Raw genomic sequence first — 16,697 nt, 5'->3', positions numbered from 1 at the left:
CCTTTGATGAAAGCACTTTGAACATCTTGGCCATGTTCTTGTTATAATCTCCACCTGGCACAGCCAGAAGAGGACTGGCCACCCCCATAGCCTGGTTCCTCTCTAGGTTTTCTTCTCTGGAGTTTTCCTAGCCACCGTGCTTCTACACCTGCATTGCTTGCTGTTTGGGGTTTAGGCGGCTGGTTTTCTGTACAGCACTTTGAGATATCAGTTGATATCAGTTGAAGGGCTTTGTATAATAGATTTGATTTGATTATCTGTTTTTGGCCTTCCTGTGATGCGCCATGCAACTTGGGTGCTGTACGTGTAACCCTGGAGGGCAGGTACAGTTTGCCCGCGGCGCCTGATGCGTTGTGCAGACCACTACACCCTTCTGGAGAGCCTTGCGGTTTGAGGCGCGGGATGCAGTTGCATACCAGGCGGTGGATACAGCACCGACCAGGATGCTCATCAGATGTGTGCGTCTGTAAAGTTTGTGCCACTGAATTGCGCCCTTACTTCACCACGACTGTCTGTATCGTGTGGGCCATTTCAGCGTTTGGGTCCGGTGACGTGTACGCAGAGGAACTTTCAGTTTTCAAGCCGTGCACATGCTATCTCCTAGTTCGATGTGGAATAGGGGTGGCATCGCACTCGGTGCTGTTTCATCGAAGATCAAGATCATCCACCTTTTGTTTTTTTTTGACGGACTTGAAGTGAGGTTTTCGTCCATCTCCCTCACCTGTAGGCTGTTCGTCATTGTATAGGGTAATGCCATTGACAGCACTGTTGTGTCATGCTTGCAACTTTCGAACGATGTAGTGCTGTTAGGATGGCGCAGCCAGGAGGCCTGACCAGCAGGGTCAAATAATAATAATCACAGTGGATGTCGAGGGTGCAACAGGTCAGCACCTCAGGAGTAAATGTCAGTTGGATTTTCATAGCCAAGCATTCAGAGTATCTCTACCGCTCCTGCTGTCTAGAGAGTTGAAAACAGCAGGTCTGGGACAGGTAGCACGTCCGGTGAACAGGTCAGGATTCCATAGCTGCAGACAGAACAGTTGAAACTGGAGCAGCAGCACGGCCAGGTGGACTGGGGAGAGCAAGGAGTCATCAGGCCAGGTGAGGTGGGGGGGGCTGCTGAGAGAGAGAGAGAGATAAAATACACTTAAATTCACACAGGACACCGGATAAGACAGGAGAAGTACTCCAGATATAACAGACTGACCCTAGCCCCCCGACACAAACTACTGCAGCATAAACACTGGAGGCTGAGACCGGAGTGGTCGGGAGACACTGTGGCCCCATCCGACGATACCCCCGGACAGGGCCAAACAGGAAGGATATAACCCCACCCACTTTGCCAAAGTGCAGCCCCCACACCACTAGAGGGATATCTTTATATATATTTATATGTACAAATTCTTATTCCATCCCTAATCAAGGGCAACAACCACCTGAGCCACTGCCTGTTCACCCCGCTACCATCCAGAAGGCGAGGTCAGTACAGGTGCATCAAAGCTGGGACCGAGAGACTGAAAAACAGCTTATATCTCAAGGACATCAGACAGAGAGGCTGCTGCCTACATACAGATTTGAATCATTGGCCACTTTAATAAATGGATCACTAGTCACTTTAAATAATGCCACTTTAATAATGTTTACATGTCTCATGTATGTACATCTCATATATATATATATATATATACGGTATTTTATACCATCTATTGCATCTTGTCTATGCCGCTCGGTCATCGCTCATCCATATATTTATATGTACATTTTCTTATTCCATCTCTTTAGATTCGTGTGTACTAGGTAGTTGTTTTGGAATTGTTAGATTACTTCTTATATTTGTGTGTACTATGTAGTTGTTGTGGAATTGTTAGATTACTTGTTAGATATTACTGCACTGTCGGAACTAGAAGCACAAACATTTCACTGCACTCACATCTGCTAACCATGTGTATGTGACCAGTAAAATTTGATTTATCTAAAAACAAGAATAAGTGGCTCCAGTGGGCACGCAATCACCAACACTGGACAGTTGAGGAGTGGAAGAAAAAAATCACCTAAAACAAATCTCGGTTCCATGCTGATGGCAGAGTAAGGATGAGTCCATGGCCCCATCCTGCCTGGTGTCAACAGTACAGGCTGGTGGTGTAATGGTGTAGGGAATGCTTTCCTGGCACACGTTAGGTCCATTAATACCAATTGAACAATGTTTGAACGCCATACCTTGTAGAATCTATGCCCCCAAAAATTCAGGCTGTTCTAGAGGCAAAGGGGGGTCCAACCCGATACTACTATAGATAGGTGTACCTAATAAAAACTGGCCACTGTGTATGTGTGTAATATATATTTATTTGAGAGTAGGGATTGTGTGTGTGGGGGGGAATTAGTACACAAATAATATTAAACTGGTTTCATTTCATTGATCAACACACACACACACACACACACACACACAGATGGATCTTAATTTGAACATTTTCTCACAGCAGGAAAATAATCCTGCAGGAACAGTTTATTGTGTGGATTATAATTATATATTTTTGTAAAGTTTGATACATTTTTTGTTAGGGGAAATCAAGTCTTACATTTTAAAGTGGAGGAAATGTCCAGCAACAACAGGGTGATCAAATTACAGATCCTACACCTGTATACATTCAGAGAAGTATAGCCTACATCTGCCTTACAGTGAACAGGAAAGGATTTTGGTGAAGTATACCCATAACAATAAMAAGGCTGATTTTAACTTACTGATGTAACTACATCAGGCTGATGTAACTACATGAAGTTCATGATGTTCAGCTCAGATGCCGTACTGTGGTTTTCTCCTGCAGGAACACTCAGCGCGCGCACACACACACACACACACATCAGCACTGACTGTAGTTTAATTGGATATTGTTGTATGTGTAAGCAATAGCTAAGTTAGCTATGCAAAGTGCTAGATAGTTTCTGTAAATATTTACCTGCTGTTCATTATTACTCAGTCAATAAACACCATCACCTGGCAGAAGAGCTAGCTACTGTAAGTTAGCTACAGAAAGTCATGGATAAATCTGACCTTTCTGCAGCAGGTAGCTCTGGCCAGGCAGCTTCACTACCAGCTAGCATGACTGTAGCCAGTAATCAGGCCATTTTTTGTTTTTCCAATCTCCGTTTTGACTTGGAAATCAAAATAACAAAACGTACATAGACCAGGTCAGAGGTCAATGAGAGTTTMATTTGGTCAGCCAGTCAAAAAAAATGTAATTGATCATTTGCTATGTGAGGCTTATGAGGTAATATACGTTTTGTAATGGTTAGATTGTTACGAATGCATTGGTATAAGTGGATGGACGTGGCATTTTGGCAAATCTGAAGAAAAATGACTTTTATATCAGAGTTGTGCCTGTTGTTCACAACTGTATCTGCCCTCTCCCACCTGCCTTCCATCTTTGAGGACATGTACTGTATTTCCATTGTTAGAGCAGTCACTGGACTATCTTGTCAATATAATACATCATCTTTGCCTTTATGAATTACCACATGTACAAACACTGTTAGTGCCCAATATTAATTACTAAACTAGAATCCTAAATTGAAACTATAACAAAGCACCCTTGGGGCTAGAGAAATGTAACCACTCAAATTTATAGCTATGGATGCAAGCACTGACCATCCATGATATCAAATGTATAATTTTAACCATGTCTTGAGGCTATACAGTATACATTTAGGTTGTTTAAAAACATTGACATAACACGTGAGGCATTTATAAGTGGGTATATATATCATAAGGACTTAATTAACATGGTCATCACTAAGGACTTAACATGATCCACACACCCTTGAAGAGTGCACGACAGTGTCTCTTCCCCCTCAGGAGGCTGAAAAGATTTGGGATGGGCCCTCAGATCCTCAAAGTTCTACAGCTGCATCATTGAGAGCATCTTGACTGCTTGGTATGGCAACTGCACTGCTCATGACTGCAAAGCGATACAGAGGGTGGTACGGAGAGCGGATGGCCTAGTACATCACTAGGGCCGAGGTCCCTGCCAACCAGAGGGGTATATTACGATTGAAGCTAGATCTACTCAAGCTTTTATAMATTTAGCAAGCTTCAGTTAGCTTCACGTTCAAGCTTCATCCATACTACGAAGGTGGATATTGATCATGCAGCTGCCGCCAACTCAAGYAAGGTTAAATTGCAGCACTTCTAATAGCCTTTTTCACACCATAGYCTGCTGAATTTGCAAGATMATTTTTCATTTTGGCAATAATGAAAATGTGGCACTGCCTTGCCCCTGGGTTGTGTAAGYATGGTCTCAATGAAGAGTTTGGCGTTCGACATGCAAGCACAGTTACAAGCTTGCTAGAGTTAGCGGCAGTCGTACGAGCAATACCCACCGTCATAGAACAGATGAAACCTGAGCTGGAATGTGAAGATAACTGAAGCTGGCTAGCTTTAGAAAACCCGGAGTATATCTAGCTTCAATCATAGAATACCCTTCAGGTCTGTGGTGGTGAAGCCTGTAGGTATGAATTTGCTGGCTGTCATATTCGGAGATGTCAGCAGGAGAAATCGTTRGCTACTTTTCCTGGCTGCTGGGAACCTTCCAAGGGAAAAGAGGGCATGTGATTTCACGCCACAAGAGTTTTTAAAATCCATTCAACCACAGATCACAGGGTCAGTTCCCATGTTCTCCAGGTAATTAGCATCCATTGTGGGCTGTCATCCGAGAGGGACCAGTGACATTTTCACAGGCTATTCTCCCCCATTAAAAGTGGATCAAGCTGGGGATTTAGCAGGACCGCCCGGCCCCCATCACCTTTAATGGAATTAGTCTACTTCACAACCAAGGCAACTGATCCTCAGACAGCTCTGATGGAATTTCAGGCAGGCTATAGTGGGATGGGGACCTTCAGCATCTCTGGTATGGGATTACACCACCGAGGTTATTCTGATATGTGAACCACTTATAAAAATGCAGTTCTGTAGAAAATCCCAACTCTTTTCATATATAACAATTACACTGTGTGGGACAGTTTCAAACACCAAAGTACATGAATGCAAGAGATGTCCTTAGAAAACTGTTTGACCATGACTTACTTTGAGGTAAAATATTTGATCATTGATCAAGAATGTAGCCACTTAGGAAGACAGCTATTTTACCAAGAGGGATTGTAAACCACTCACTCATGCTGACAGATCATGACAAGGCCATTCATCTTGTTTTAGCTGAAGATTACATTTCAGATGCTGTTGTTGAAACTGATCTTCAGTTGCCACAAATATGTTGATAGCACACTTAAACCACTTTCAGGCCTCAAGTGGTTTATTGTGAAGATGGGTCCATGTCCATCTGTTGTGTAGAGCTATCGAGGCACCCAGCTACATGGCTCAATGCCAAATGAATGGGAAAGATAAACAATATTTCATCAATTCAGATGCTGCCTATCATTCCCATGCCATTTGGGATGGGGCAGTATATAGATGAGAGATGTGGGTCATCTTCGACATTAGAACACTTTTGAAATCATACATTTAGATTAAGGTTTTGCATGTCGTAGCTTTTATCAACATACTTTAACACAGATTTCCCAACTGTTAATTTTCTGAATGTCAAACATTACAAAAATAAACAAGGGACCCAAGGCTTACACTTCATAATTAATTTGAAAAGTTTGCCAATGCTACTCCATTAACAGTTAAATCATGATGGATATTAGAATGCCTCACCAGAGCTCATTATATAAAAACAAACAAGACAAACAATTAAGCAACCCATAATCGCCTGAACAAAAAGTACTAAATAAGGATATCAGTACATCAGTTAATCTGACTTTAAAAGAACACAGGGAAGATGAGGCCAATCGGGGGACGATGCAGATTCAATAAATACAAAAAGTGGACAGACATTTCAATCAAACTCCATTTGGTCAGTGGAAAGAAAAGCTCCTTTGAAGAGTGGAGGCAAGATCCTGTGGAAAAYATTGACTGCGTTTGTAGGCTGCATATTTCAAAGACAAACAACCTGCCTATGAACCTTCATCCAACAGCCACAACTCAAAGGCAGAAGCACACACGGTCTCAGCATAGTCTTCCAAAGTTCAGGGCCTTGTGTACTTTGGCATAATAGTCTGTGGTGTTGGTGCCAGTTGTTGCTGCTGAAAGTAAGTTGGACGTTTGACTCTGGGTTTCCATCGTTTGGGCTTGCTTTTGGATTTGGTGAGCTGCACCACAAAGAAGGACAGCACAACCATGGCTCCCAGGAAGGCAAACATGGGGATGGTCTGGCCCACTTCTGGTTGTAGCGTCCTGGCATTATATCTGGGGAGATGACATGGGTGTCAGGAAGCAGCACATATTAGCATTGTCAAAATGGACAATGACTAGACAAAAAAAAACAGATCTCTTAGATATTCAAACAGTTTGTGTGCATTTTACAAAYGGACTCAGAACACAGTACCTCTGAAACATGTGCTGTTGAGCAGGTGATAATGCTACTCGGTATGTATTCTCACCTCCAGGGATGTCCCAGGCTCCACTCTCCCCAGGAGACAGAGGCCGGACCTGAGGTCTGTAGTTTCTGATGTTGGGCAGCACCACTTTGTCCATGTCAATAGATAGCAGCTTCTGGTGCTTCCATAGGTTACTGTGTAACAAAGGCATGGATGCACATTACGACACTTACTTATCAATATGGAGATTAACAGTTGAGTGTATTCAAAATAATCTCCCCATATGTTTGATAGAAAATGAAAGGAAATGYAGGAGATGGAAATGAACAAAGGAATAACACTTCAGGGGGTAGGGACATTGTTACATGGCTTAGAGAATCGGCACACACCTGGGTGCCGTTTCGTTAAGTGGCTGTGGCTTGGACCATGACAGGTGAGGGAAGGCAGGGAGTGGGCGTGGCTTTGGGTCTCCCAGGTGAGCCTCCAATACCCTTGAATACCGATATAAATGATTACCTGGAGGAGGATAGCTACTAAGTGTGTAAAGCTGAAACAAGTGCTGAGCTGGATATGTTTGAAGGCTTTCTCTTACCCTCCAGTCTCTCTGGCAGGGGGCGGTCGGAGCTAGCAGGAGGAGCCACCCTGCTCTTGGAGTGGGTGAGACTGGGAGGTGTCAAGCTGCAGGAGAGCATCCAGTAGCCAGAAACAATCTATGGGACACACACACACAACGGTCAAAACCACACCAACTGATCATTTAAGATATTGAAAATGTAATGATTTAAACTTAACTGACAGTTTCTCAGATATGGTTTTAGATATCTGAAAATGCAGGTGGGGTCTCTACCTTTCTGCCTGTGACTGTCATCTATACAGTGAGTCTCCGTAAAGGGCTATCCGACCTCCCCCTTCAGACAGTGTTTGGTACATTCCCAGTATGGGAACACCCTCCACAATCRCAGTCTCCTGCTTCAAGACCTCCAGCCCTTAGGAAGAAAAAGAAAGAGGGGGGGTGAATATGTGAGAAAGACAAGGAGAGAAAYATGAGAATATACAGCAACATCTCCATGGTAACAGCTGTCAGGTGGAAGTGGGTGTTTGCAATACCTTGATCCTTTAGGGTCTTGGAAATCACAATCCCATCTTCTGGAAACTTTGCAATACTGCAGCCTGATGCATAGTACACTGAGGAGACAGACGAGTTTAAACATTACACTAAATAATATAACATTTATTAATCCATCTAACCTTGATTCATTTTCTAGATTTACACACAAATGAGTGGCACAGCGAGTGAATGAGGGTGTGTGAGCGCGTGTGTGTTCTTACTGTCATGGTCTGCCATGGTGAAGTCTCCCTCAGAGCCCATCACTGAAGGCCATCGCCCATACAGAGATCAGATCATTCAGAGCTGGCACGTTGGCGCCCCCTGTGTCTGGCATCCACCATTGCCTGAGGAGAACATATTCAACCCATGAGAGGGGATACAAATGAAAGGCCAATTCTAAAACAGATGGGTTGGCTGACGTCACAAACGATGTGCACACATCGATGGGGCAGTGTGTTGCTATGATTCTGGATGGTCAGATAGCTAGCAACAATGACAAGAAGCTGCCATTGGGGGAATCGTAGATGGCTCATTTCAGCTCGTCTCGTTATTGATACCATGTCTTGTTTTGACTGATGTCATGTCTATGCTAATATGCTGGGCATCGGCACACATTTCAGCAAATAAACGCCTGTTTCAAATAAACGCWGCGTCTAAATTAATTGTTTGAGGTTACCATAGACATAGCTCTGAAGCGAGAAATCTGGGGTATATGATAAGGCAGCCTAGTCTTTGCAAGTCAGATCTGCGATGGATTTCTTATGTTTATACTGGTCCTACTAAATCACAAAGTGTGGTAGTCTAACATTTTTATTAAGCAAAAACTGTGTGCATTAAGGAAATGGAYGCCTGGTTTAGTTCCTCGGCAGTAGGTGACTCCTGAGATTGACGGCTTTCTCGCGCCTGATTTTACACCCCATCAGCACTGGCAWTCGAACCGGCAACCCTCTGGTTGATGTCCCACTCTAACCTCGAAGCTACCGCCATCCCCTATTGACACAGGCTATGCTGAGGCTTGATGCCCTGTCTGTCCTTTGATGTTTTAATGAGGACTATAGGAGAGAGATTCAGAGAAGATACAAAGTGGTGTTATAATACCTACCTGGTGTTTTCATCGTAGAACTTGACCTTCCTCATGACAGAAATGTTGTACCAGTCACTGAAGACGATGAGAGACAGTCCCTTAACCAAGCTGTGGCGAGACATTGATATCTCCTCTGGAAAGTACTCCTCTTCACTGTCCACCATCAATGTCCCTAAACACACACAGGAAATGTCAGCCCGAGACCAGATACAGAAAAACATGCTCTGCTATGCATGCGTAGGCACTGGAACTATTGCTGTAAGCAATGACAGCATGATAAGCCATTCATTCATGTGCTGCTCCCCCATATCCCGCTCTAAAATATGTTAGATCACAGTCAACTGACAAAGATAGCAAACATATTCTCACCATATTGATTAGCATCAAAGCAGGTGATGGGTGCACCCAGAACCTCCACAAAATAACCCATACTCCTCAGGTGCTGGTACATATCCCTGAAGTTGGTGTGAATGTGATCTCCATTCCTACAAATTATTCAGACAAAGCCAATATCAAGACACCAATCACAAAAAAAAGCAATGATTGTAAAGGGGTAAAAGGTCTGGCTTGCTCTTATATGGCACCCTCTATAGGCACGTTTTAAGAGTTGCACTGCAATGATCCCAAACAGCCTAATCTTCTCTTAAAACTAAACAGTGATACAGAGCTAAATAGTTGCCCAAAGAACTCACCAGTCCAGTGGGTCATTCTTCATGCGCAGGTTCTCTCGAGGGAAGTAGCCAGGCGGATAGCGCAGGTTGTGGTAYTGGTCCCACAGAACCCTCTTACTACRAAGAGGAGTGGGCACTATCTTCACCTTGACTGGCAATTTAACCGTAGAGGTCATCTCCCCATCCACCTCAGACTGAGGAATTAAACAACGAGGGTCAGAACATTGAACCATTGACCCAGGATACAGCAAGCTACTTTGCTAGTAGGTAGCTTGCTAACTCTWAYCCTAACAGTAGTATCTAAATATTGTGCTCTCTGGTTATAAATCTACATTAGAGAATGGCAGTATGAGATTACAGAAATAACATAAAAGTGAATGGTGAGATATGGTAACTACGCGAAACATATCCTGGTTATTACTCACATTATTCCCAACAGGCGAAGACACGGTCACCATCACATGACCCTGGGCAATCCCCTCCCATGATGCAGATTTCTTGGCGACAGAGATGGAGACTGCCAGGTATCCAGCCCAGGGTCAGAGGACTGGCGAATAGGAGACTGCCACATCAATGTGGTCACCATTCTGTGATAGGTAAGGCTGCCAGATGGGCTGGAGAGCACAAGAAAGGAAAATGTCAACAAACGGGAGGATGACACACAAAAAATAAATAAACACAGCATGTCAGATCAATTTATATTATTTATGTTTTGACATGAGACCTAAAGCCTTCAATACAAAAGTACCTTGTCCAAAATCCTGCCCGTCACACCCATGCCATTGAGGATGGTGACGTTGACGATGGTGGGCAWRCCACCGTAGTAGATGGGCTGGGAGCAGTAAGGCCACATGTAGGGACACTCAGTCAGGTCGATGTAGCTGGGACTGAGACTAAAGACAAACAGGATCAAATCAACATGATCAGGTCAGAGTTATGAAAGAGGACCGCTGGACATTGCTAGAACCTTTCAAGTAGTTAAGAGTGAACATATAACAAAGTGAATACTATGTAAAACAAAGTGTATGATGAGYGTGTGGAGTGTGTGCAGTACCTGGCCTGGGGTTTGTAGCTGTTGAGGATCTGGTAGGCTCTGATGAGGTCCAGTTTTCCGTGGCCCTGTACAAACATGTTGACTCCAGGGAGCCTCAGTGCTGAGGCGATCAGAGCCTGCTTCATACTGGCTGGGTTCACCAGCTCTCTGYTCAACACCGTGCTGTAGGAGAGACACAGCTGGGTTAACAACTATTACATTAACTTTGCATTATGTTTCAATGATCAATAAAGATGAGGAATAAAAAGCAGAGCTTCCATCGGACTCAACAGATGAGAAAGAGWGGGATGAGGTTTTAGAAACAGACAGACTGCGAGACGGAGATTTAGGTGCAATAAACCCATTTGTAAGAGATGTGAGAATTAAACTCAGTCTGGATCTTAAGAGACAAATGGAAGTGGAGATAAAGGTGAAAGTGTGTCAGCTCTTTCCCTGGATGGAAAGTAGATTGATTCTGTTAAATGTCTGTGTTCTTGTTGTTTTGAAGTGAAGGATAWCTATCGATTTCATTTATCCCAAAGGGTCCACAGGAAAAAACAGCATCATCAGACCACTTACACAGACACAGTCTTTCTGTTAAATTGTAACTGCATCTTGAACCTGAAATCAATTGTTTCAATTCAGCCGATAACTCTTAGTCTGTCACTAACACTGCGAATGAGGTGTTCATGGTCTCTTAAAGAAATACTGCTGAGTAAGGTGTCTCCTGCAGAACAAGTAGACTAACTTATCAATCAAATGCTTTAATGCTACTATGCCTATACACCAGACTGTAGCATAATGTTTACAGACAAGATGTATGACAACCCATTGAGATGTGTTGTAATGGTAATTATTGAACCAAATAAATTGAGTGAACTGCTGGCAGACTATAGAAGAATGTTCACCATTAGCCATGTATCAGCATTTCAGTAGAAACGAATAATGCCTCTGGTAGGTAATGCAGCAGCCACTTCTTGTTAGAGTATGTTCTGAAGTTATTCTGCTCACAGATAAAAAGCAGCAACATCTCTCACAAAGCAAAGTCTGACCATGAATAATATATTGTGTATGTGTGAGTGAGTGAGTTGTGGAGAAAGTGGGGGAGTGCTAAGAGCATGCGGGAGGGAGGGAGGGAGGGGCCAGGGGAAAAGAAGTGTAGACAGCCAGGCAAGGAACAAGAGACAGACTTTTTCACACACACACACACACACACAAACATAAATTCACCTGTTAAGGTACAGATTGTGAGAACTCACCTCACCAGTGGGGTCACAGCGCCTGCCACCACAGGTGATGCTACGCTGGTTCCTGAGAGATAGCGGCAGCCCTCCTTCATCCCTGAGCCCCTCACCCCAGAGCCATAGGTCACAATGTCAGGCTTCACTCTGCCATACCCCCCAGGCAGCTCCTAAAACAGCAGGCAGAGAGAATCATGTTGAATAAAGAGTATAGGGGAAAGAGAGAACATGGGAGAAAGAGACACTTGCAGCGAAGCCGCTCAACATTTACATTAAGTCATCTAACAGACTCCCATCCAGAGCGACCCACAGAAGCAACGCCCTGCTTAAGGGCACGTCAACAAATCTCCCACAAGGTCAAAAACCTTCCTCAAGCTCCCAACCGCCAGGCCACCAGCCCTCCAAGATCCCCCCCACAGTTCCCTGAGAGCTGCCCCTCAACCATCTGAGACCCCCCCGAAAACAAAATCATAATAAAATTAAAATAATTCCATTCTCCATATGTGCACGTTTGAATGCATGTGTACACGCGTACAAACACTTGCGCGGCATCAGCCTCAGGCAAACAGGCATTAGATTAGTGTCATTCAAACTTCTTTTTTTTCATACATTTTTTTTTTTTTACTTATCTTTGACCGTCATTCTAACTCCACTCCCACTTGTCTCCAAATCCACATCCCAACCCTCAGCTTCCCTCAGCCCATCCCACCAATCTCTGCTGGCCACCCTCTTCAGATTTTCATACATCTTTCAACTATGCTGTGATGTTTAACATACAATTTGAATCTATTGAATAGTATCCACAGATTGCGAGTTGAAGATAAATACTTTTACTTAGACCGCAGCAGTCTAAGTTACTGCAGACCCGGGTTCGATCCCAGGCTGTGTCACAGCTGGCCGTGCCTGGGARACCCATGAGGCAGTGCACAATTGGCCCAGCGTCATCCGGGTTAGGGGAGGGTTTGGCCGACCGGGATGTCCTTGTCCCATCACGCTCTAGCGACTCCTTTTAGCGGGCCAGGCGCATGCACGCTGAACTCGGTCACCAGTTGTACGGTGTTTCCTCGGCTACGGCTGGCTTCTGGGTTAAGTGAGCACTGTGTCAAGAAGCAGTGCAGCTTGGTAGGGTTGTGTTTCGGAGGACGCCTGGCTTTCGACCTTCACCTCTCCCGAGTCCGTGCGGGAGCTGCAGCAATGGGACAAGACTAACTACCAATTGGATATCACGAAATTGGGGAGAAAAAAGGAGTAAAATTAAATAGAGTATTAGTATATTGGTATTTGACTGACCAGGTCTCTCCAGATCTCACAACAAAGCTATTTCTAGGGTCAATTACCAATACAGACCAGAAACAGTCTACCTGAGGGCAAGACCATAACAAATCTATTGATTCTGTATCCTCACAACAAAATCTGCMGAGCTGCGATGATATGCCCCAAATGTTCAACATTTTGTTGGTAGCAAGAATTCTGTACAATCATTTTAGCTGAAAAGCACAGTCTTGAATCTTACGTTGTTTTATACATCAACTCATACATCCTGTATCATGGAATATCTACATCAAAAATCTCTTCCCAACTATTTCGCAATCTGTATGGCACAGCTGTCAACATCCTGGTCCTCAAATGAAACTGGTATACTTTCCTATTTTTATTCCTCTGCCAGTTTTGATCCTTTATATTGGGCAGACCAGTTYCCTTCTAGGTAATGCTGTCATCAATTGGTTGTAATCTTAAGCAGACCATCCCATACAATTCTGTTAACTCCATGAAAGACATAACTCCCCATCCCAATTTACAATATCTTTTTTATTTTTTTATTTTTTATAAATAGCTTTTAAAACATATTTTCCATAAATAGAGCTCTTTTATCAACCAGCACATTTGAGTTCAACCAAACATTTGTTGTAATATTTGTTCTATCTTTTCAGGGGGATGAAATTGAAACCAGCTCTGCAATGCTTGTTTGAAAAAGGTTTAATTTTCAATTAATCGAAAATGAGACATAGCAATCTGCACAAAGGCATGAAGGCAATTTGTAAACAATGGATGAGCTTTTCTTAGTAATCTACTTGAGAACCATTTAGGCTTCATTTAAAACTTTTGTATAAGTKAAACTTTAATATTAAGGTTTAGTGCTTTTTATATTTAATAATCTTAACCCACCCAGTTCATATTCATTATATAGATGGGCACGCTTTATCTTGTTTGGTTTAGCGTCCCAGACAAAGCAAAATATTTTTTGCTCATATTATTTGAAAAACGAATGATCAGGAGTAGGCAGCGCCGTAAGTAAACTGAGATATGACAATGTTTGCATTCCTCATTTATATGTCCCACAAAAAAAAGGTTAGGGAGTGCCATATGCTGCCATACGGTCTGAACACATCCAATTACTCTATCTCAGTGTTTTCTTATGGCTGAGTGTCAGAGACGCAGGGTTAGATGTCTAGTGTGGAACTGATAATAGGTAGGCTGGGGAACAGAGTTCAGTTTACTATTACTATGAAAGGTAAGAGTACACAGATAGACATTTGAGAGGTTATGCTGTGAGTGAGACGTACCCATGTAGTCATCCCCCGCGAGGAGAACCTGGCAATGTTGTCCTCAAAATCTATCCCACCGACCCCAATCACATCCATCTGATCCGCTGGATTGTTCAGGGTGCTAGGATACGTATGGAATTGAAAATGTATGTAAAATAATAATTACATCTTGGCTTTCCTTTAAACTAATCTGTATCTTGTAATAATCAATGCTACGCCCTTTTGACCACCACACCTCCTCTAGGTGTGAGAACACACCCATATAGTGGTCCATCGTTCCCAATGGCAGAGACCATGATCACTCTGTTAGCAGTCAGCTCCCAAACCTGGCACACACAAACACACATTTTCAGCAAAATAAACTTTTAGGAAAGTAAATCAGTTTAAATGCTTTTGGGATTCTTTATTATTCACCTTATCAACAAAGGGGTGGTCCATGAAGTCTGGACCGCCGATGCTGAGGTTTAAGACATCAATCTTCTTCAGAATGGCATAGTTAAAGGCATCCAGGAACCAAGAGGTGTAGGAGACCTGATTGTTGGTGAACACTCTGAACATGTGAAACTCAGAGTCAGGGGCAAAGCCCTGGCACTCTCGCATGCTGGCAATGACCCCTGCCACAAAAGTACCATGTCCCAGCCCTGGAGAGAGAAGGACGAGACCAAACGTAGTGTCAATGGCCACAGCACAGAAACAGATCACATTACTAAAGCACAAGGAGAGGAGAGGGTTCACTTAGTACCCATGATCCTACCATYATCAAGTGTCTTTTCATTGGTCCAGTTGGTTCTCTCCTTCACRTTTTKAAAATGTGGATGTTTTTCGATGAGTCCTGTGTCAAAAACAGCCACCKTCACTTCGGAATCTACACAGAGAATACGGACAGTTAGAATAAACCAGCAAATAAATGTACACAAACTACAACATGTACACAAGACACGTTAATGTAAACGACCACAAACACACCCATTCAACTGTTTACACACAACCTGTTATTAACCAGACAGACACAGTGCCCCCTGCTGTCTGTCCTCACCGGTGTGTCCCATCTGCCAGAGGACATCAGCCTGGGCCACGTGTCGGGGGATGGCTCTCAGTAGCCTCCGGCTGGAGTGGCGGCCCGTGGCATGCCAGAAGCCCGGGGCCAGAGACAGRCTAGTCCGACGCAGCAGCCGGGACGACTGCCACTTCTGGGTCCAGCGGGTGTCGTTATTGCAGGGTTCCCCGGGGTCCGGCGCTGACGGGCAGAGATGACAAGAGAGGAAAAGGTCAAGAACAATCGTTGCTGAAATAGCCAGGAGTGAAAAACAAACATTCAGTCATACATTGGTAGTGTGCGCACAATATTGAGAGAAATTCATAGCTCCCCAATGTRATATGAAATCTCTCTATTCTGCATACAGTGAAGTAACCTCTTTCGTTCTCATTTAAAATAATCTGCATGTTAACGAGCTACTGAATTGAGTTAATCATGAAGAATACATGAGCTCATTGAACTTGACTGGGTTCCAAATGAAACAGCACTCTGTGACCAGACCATTACAATATTCAGAGACAAGATATAGGAGATGGTGGTGGGTGACTAACAAGCACCACTGACCTAATCATGTGAAATGGCCCTATTGCAGTAACAGTCTTCAGWGACACTGACAGAGCTGCTGATGTCTCCACTATGAAGTGTAATTATTTTACACTCTATTCTCCTAGTCACTCCAACAGATGATGATACCGCCACTGCCTGCTCATAAGTATTACCATCTCTAAATGGATCCAGGAGGTCAACCTGTGGAGATAACTTTAGTCTGATTAATATCAATGGAATAAAACATCACTGAAAACTATGAAATGGTTCATCAACTCGCATCACGCAAGGAGAGCACTGTGATTTTAAGTGCACTCCTCTTTCATCAAGTTCATTTTAAATGTCCCCTTTCAATTAAATCATGTTTAAATTGGTGGCAGTTAGTGGTACTGGTGTTGGTTTGTAGTGCAGCATGGTCATTGTGGTGGTGAGTGATTCCTGCACTACAGATGCAGACTAGGTGGTGGGAGGAGGACGACCATTTAGGGCTCTGGGGTGGAGGGGGCTCCAATGTGCCCAGACACAGCACTCTCATTCCAACCCAGGTCCTGAGAGGAGTTTCTACCAACCCCCGGGCACACACAGTGCTCTGGAGCTGCATGATATATGATCCCTGCTAAACGTCTAACACGTCCAAACACAGTGACAGAACAGAGCACTGAAACTGCCTGGAGCACTGAAACAAAAGCACACTGACCAAACTAAAGCTACTGTGTAGCAGAGATAAAATAAGCACCAATTTACCTCTGACTGAAAGGAGTCTGTGTGTATGGGAGCAGTTTGGTGAGTGGACATGTGAGATCAAACAGTTTCATGGCACGGTTTCAAGYGAGGGACAATAACATGGTGAGTTTACCAGGGGGAAAGACTTGGGGGGGTGATCAAACACAGAAAAACATGACCGGAGGGCAGCTATACGACTTGACACACATGTGGGATATGGGRACAGTCCATATGACAAAGCGTAAAGTATGTGGATCAGTTAAAACAAGAAAAGCAG

At 43.7% G+C, this 16,697-nt stretch overlaps 1 pseudogene; it reads right to left on the bottom strand.

Annotated features, from left to right (window-relative positions):
* Positions 1 to 3,190: 3,190 nt before the first annotated feature.
* Positions 3,191 to 16,232, bottom strand: LOC111960983 (membrane-bound transcription factor site-1 protease-like; annotated as a pseudogene).
* Between the last annotated feature and the right edge of the window lie 465 nt (positions 16,233 to 16,697).

The sequence above is a fragment of the Salvelinus sp. IW2-2015 genome, linkage group LG4q.1:29 (assembly GCF_002910315.2).
Source record: "Salvelinus sp. IW2-2015 linkage group LG4q.1:29, ASM291031v2, whole genome shotgun sequence".
In the NCBI taxonomy this organism is placed as follows: Eukaryota; Metazoa; Chordata; class Actinopteri; order Salmoniformes; family Salmonidae; genus Salvelinus; species Salvelinus sp. IW2-2015.
This window is presented reverse-complemented; position numbering and strand designations above follow the sequence as displayed.